Source organism: Myotis davidii, unplaced genomic scaffold (genome assembly GCF_000327345.1).
Source record: "Myotis davidii unplaced genomic scaffold, ASM32734v1 scaffold151, whole genome shotgun sequence".
NCBI classification, from domain to species: Eukaryota; Metazoa; Chordata; class Mammalia; order Chiroptera; family Vespertilionidae; genus Myotis; species Myotis davidii.
The window spans coordinates 1,569,140-1,574,622 of NW_006285248.1; the positions used below are offsets into that span (position 1 = coordinate 1,569,140).

The following is a 5,483-nucleotide window of genomic DNA, read 5'->3' on the forward strand; positions in this document are numbered from 1 at the left end:
GACTGGATGGCTGAGAGAACACAATCCCAAACATCTGGACACTGTCTACAAACTAGGCCAAAGGTACAGCTCCAATTAAGGGTTGATATCACAGCCCATATTCATATCGTGGTAGATCTTAACTATTGCAAGGAAGTTTGGTTCTATGCTGTGAAAGAGGCTAAATGCTTATTCTCAGAACCATGGAATACATCCCCGCCTGCTCATCCAAGGAAAAGTCTAGTATTTTCTTTTTCATACAGGGTCTGCAACTAGCTGTTCATTTACTGTGATTTCAGGAAGTTTTTCGCTGGGGAAAGGGCCCAGGCTTGAAATACACTTCCGGACCTCAGGATTTGACCTGTTACATCAAGGCATCTGGCTAAATCAACATTTTAGAATTACAAGGGGAATTTTAAAATAAGACCCAACCCTGGAACCCACCCCAGGCTAATGAAATTAGGATGTTTGGCAGGTGGGGCCACAACATCAGTATTTTAAAAAACATTCCCAAGAGATGCCAATGTGCAGCGAAGCTTGAGAGCCGCTGGAAGCTCTCATACACGGTGTTATTGATACCTCTGTGATGATCATCCTGTGGTAAACCTTGTGCATATTTTAATCATTGTTCCTGATAGATAAACTCTCATCGAAGTTAATTGCATGTGAATATGAATATGCATTTGGTTGAAGACTAAATGAGATTACCTAAAAATGAAAACAACTGTACTAGGGCCCAGGACTAAAGGGAAGTTTTATTTAAAAAAATTAAAACATTATATTGTTTTCATAACCAAAAAACACTAACAAAACATTCCCTCCCCACTCACCCTTTTTGCACGTTGGGGCTTAGGGCTGTTTTCAGAAGGCTTCTGAAGCTTGACCTCTGAACATGATAAAAGTATTTGTGTTATTTGGTCAGAGCTGGGCTTCTCAAGTAACTTCCTGTGTTTCTGCTCTGTAAGACTATTTCACAAAAGAAGCTGAAAGTTCTATGTGGATATGGGCATTCTCATCGTAGAGGGCCTAATATAAAGTGATCATTCATTGTGTACCCAATGACAATGACTAACCATATCTCATGACTCCATTCTGAATCCAGTACTAAATGCATAGTTCATGGATCATATTCATCAACCATGGCCATCATAAATATTCATCTAATGTCTGTCCTCATTAGGTGGTTATTAACATGTCAAAGATATTTGTGGAGAAAATGAAAGTGATAAATTCTATCTACATTTATTCTTATTTGAAAGGCTAATTTATTTTTAGAGTAGTCTGATAAAATCCCTTAATAAGAGGAAGATTCCTTTAGCAACAGCCTTCTGTTTTCAAGCAAATCATCTTTTATTTTTCTTTCTTTTTTTGCTGCAAAAAACTTTATTGTTTCTTTTGGTCCAATGCATGGGAGGGGGCTTCAGGGTGGTTAAAAGAATGGCTAGTAGTTTCGGGGAGAGGCTCAGGTAAAAGCCAGACACCAGGAGGATGCAGTGGAGCCTCTCAAGGGCCTCTGGGCTCCAAAGGCTCCTAGTCATGCTTGAGGGTGAGCCTTTCGAAGAGATACTCCCAGCCCAGCCTGGGGTCAGCCATCTTGAGGAGGTGAGTCAGGTGAAGCCCATCTTCTTGATGAGTTTCACCTCCTCACCCAGGAAGTGGTTCTGCAGGAAATCACAGAGCTGAGGGTCTGCGTGGGTAGAACCCAGGGCCTGCAGCTCTAAAAGGGCCTGGTTCAGGCTCCTCTCCAAGGCCAAGGAGGCTTCCATGGCATGCTGAGTTTTGCCCACTCATCTTGGGGAGGCTTCAGCACGTCCTGGAGAGAATGTGGCCACCGCGCTGGTTTTGCAACTTTAAGAGACGCTCAGCGCCCTCCCGCTTCTTCTCTGACAACTCATGGAAGAAGTGGCCCACGCCCTTGAGAGCCACATCGTCCTGGTTAATAGAAGCCCAGAGAGAGGTAGGTGTGGGAGGCCACAGATACAGGTTGGCCAGGCAGTTGACTGCAGCCTCCACCTCGGTGGAATCATTCTGACAAATTTGGGAGCTCATGGCTGTTGGCCAATAAGGAGTTAAGGTAGAAAAGAAACTGGTGGGCCCCAGTCAGACCTACTGAATATAAATCTGCCTTTTAACCTTTGCTGGTCCCAGAGGTAGTTCTGAAAGTGGTGACTGGATAAGATGCAGGAGAGTGTCTGGAGGCTGGAAGAAGGGGCGTCCCTGGGCCTGTTCCATCCAAACACTGTTGAAGCAAGAAACAGATCTGGGCTTGCTGAAGGCACTGTCTCAAGCTAATAATCTTACACAAAAAAGTTTATTAATGTTTTGCTTGTTGAATGGACTTTTGCCAAATGATGGACTATGTAACTAGTCTGATTCAGAGAAGGATAATATAAAGCACAGCTCTTAAGGGGTTGAATTGACACTCTCTCTACTAATAGTACTTGGAATTGTTTTTTGACTGAAAAGAGGTGGCAGTGATTCATTCCCACCCTGTCTTGGTCTCCTCGGTGATCAATAATCCATTCCGAGATTGTTGCACGGACTTGGTACATAATCTGTGAGTAGAACAGAACAGGGATTGGCAACCTTTCTTTAAAGAACAAAACTATAAATATGTTAGGCTTTGCTATTCAACTCAGGTGTTGCAGCACTGAAGCAGCCATGGATAATATGTAAATGAGTGGATGTGTCTGTGTTCCAAAAAAAACTTTATTTGAAAAAACAGGTAGTAGGCTGTATTTGGCTTACAGGCCCTAGTTTGCACACTTCTGGAACAGAAAAACCCCAATAGGGTGTCAGACTGGCTCTCTAGTTACAGTGGGCGGGGATAAGCCAAGACTGGGAATTTTAAGTAAATCCAAAGAAGCCAGTGGGTGTTGGTGTTCTATATGAGCAAGCAGGTCCATTATGATTGGAAAAGTCATGAGAACACATTCATAGTAAGAGAGTGGTAATAGCAATGGCTAATGTTTGCAGAGGACTTGCTATGTAACTTGTGTTAAATACTTTACATGTAATCTTTATCATCCATGAGTTCATAATCATACTAAAGTAAAATTTATTGGTGACTTTTAGAGGATGCTAAGGAATCAAGTCATTATTTGGAAACTGGAAAATAAAGGTTTTGAAGCATGTAATCAGTATTTTCCTAAAGCAGTGGTCGGCAAACTCATTAGTCCACAGAGCCAAATATCAACAGTACAACGATTGGAATTTCTTTTGAGAGCCAAATTTTTAAAACTTAAACTATATAGGTAGGTACATTGTTATTAACTTAATTAGGGTACTCCTAAGCTGGCCTTTGCTAAAAACATCCTCAATCTGATTGAGGTACGTTCGCTGAGGTCGATCCCTTCCAACTCTCCCATCCATACTCGTCTTGTATACTTGTTTCACCCAGGCCGAAAACCGACTTCTGCGCATGGGCCATGAAGTTTCAATCGCACTGTACGTATGCGCCCACACATGGTATTTTGTGGAAGAGCCACACTCAAGGGGCCAAAGAGCCACATGTGGCTCTTGAGCCATGGTTTGCCAACCACTGCCCTAAAGGAAAGGCTGTATAACTGTTTGAGACAGTACTGAGATGTCTTTCTGAAGGCCCATTAGCAGGTCCCACGGGGCTGAGTACCTGGTGCCCTTTGAGATCATCAGTTCAATCACACATCCTTGTATTGTTTTTTCTTCCTTTTATTTCTCACTCCCCATATCCCCGTCTCCTATTTTCTGGGATTCCCAAATAAATGACTATGTGCAAACTTCTATCTCAGGCTCTACTTTGTGGAGAATCCAGGCTAGGATAGCATTCTAGTTCAAATTCTTGAAAGAGAATCTAACCCCACTTGGCATATAGATTTGGTTGTTTGGTTATGATTCCACTACTGGTCCAATCTCCCTTGAAGACTGTCCCTTCCAGAGGTGTAATGGGACTTCTTCAAGCAGAAGAGGCAGATGGATTAACATGACCAGTTTGGAGCCTTTTCCACTAAACGAGTGACCTGCTGACCAGCGGCAGCATCTGGGAGCTTGTTAGAAATGGGGAATCTTGGGCCCCAGTCAGACCTACTGAATATAAATCTGGTTTTTAACAAGATTCCCTGGGTGATTTGCCTGTACATTAAAGTTTAAAAATGTACTCTAGAGGGAGTGATAATTATCCAGCTCAGGGATATTTTTGGAAGAGATAAGATGTTGAAGACAAAGGTCAATGGGAAGCACGTACAGGGGAAGGGGAACACATACTATTATATGGGTGGTTGGAAGAGCAAAAGAGGAAGTGAATCTATGTGAACACACTTTAAATCCATAATAGGAAAAGCACTCTGGACCTAGGTTGTTTCTGTTTTTTGTTTTCCTGAACAGGTTTTATTACCTACAGAAGGGATGGGGCTCAGTCCTTCTTGCCTGCTGCCTTCCTCATGACTGCAAGAACATTGCTCAGCTCCTTGCTTCCTCTTGGCACGGATATGTGTCCCCACCCTTTTCTTGATGAATTTCAGGCCCTCTTGTTCGTAGAGACCTTGAGCAGCTTCATGGTGTGCCATTCATAGAGGGCAAAGCCACACACCTCTCAGATCATGTCCTGCATGAACTTGGTATGCTTACTGAGGTGCCCATGGTAACCACTGGGCCTCAGCTTGCTCACTTTCTTGGTCACCTTGTGGCCCTACGTGAGGCCATGGCCATGGGGTAGCCCAGAGCCATGGTTGCTACTCCTCAATGGCTGTTGTGGTAGAAGGACCAACAGCTGTACTTGTTATACCTTGCACCATAAACCTCAAGAAAATGTTCAAGTGGGAAGATAAAAAATACACCCTAAATCACCAGAAAACAATGTCTACATGTCATTGTAGACACAAGAACAGGTTCTTATTGAGCAACTGTTAAGCATGGAATCCAAGGTTTGTGTTGGGGTGGAGTGTGTGTCCATGAGGAGGGCAGAACCAGTCTTGGCAACCCACCACTTTTCTCTAGATCAGTGGTTCTCAACCTTCCCAATGCCGCGACCCTTTAATACAGTTCCTCATGTTGTGGTGACCCCCAATTTCATTGTTACAAATGGAACATAATTAATGCATAGTGATTAATCACAAAAACAATATGTAATTGTATATGTGTTTTCCAATGGTCTTAGGCGACCCCTGTGAAAGGGTCGTTCGACTCCCAAAGGGGTCGCGACCCACAGGTTGAGATCCACTACTCTAGATACTGGGCTTCGCCATTTGCCCCCCAAACTTCTTACATTGTGCCCCTTCGGTTCACCAACCCCTCTTCCATGTAAAAACTCAGTTACAGGCATGGTGTACTGGCAAATGTTTTAACAATTGGCTATTCAGAAAAAATAAACAAACCTCAAATTTATAGCGTTTGTTCTTTCTGTAATATAAATACTCCCACCATGGCTGGTGGTAAGCTGCCTTGTGGCATTACTGAACACAGAGTTGAGAGGTGGTCCAAAGTGGCTCCAGCTAACCAACCACTGGAAATCCGTGGGAGAAAGAGCA

The 5,483-nt window shown here is 43.3% G+C and overlaps 1 pseudogene; it reads right to left on the reverse strand.

The window, feature by feature from the left end:
• Positions 1-4,345: 4,345 nt before the first annotated feature.
• Positions 4,346-5,015, reverse strand: LOC102758051 (annotated as a pseudogene).
• Positions 5,016-5,483: the final 468 nt, after the last annotated feature.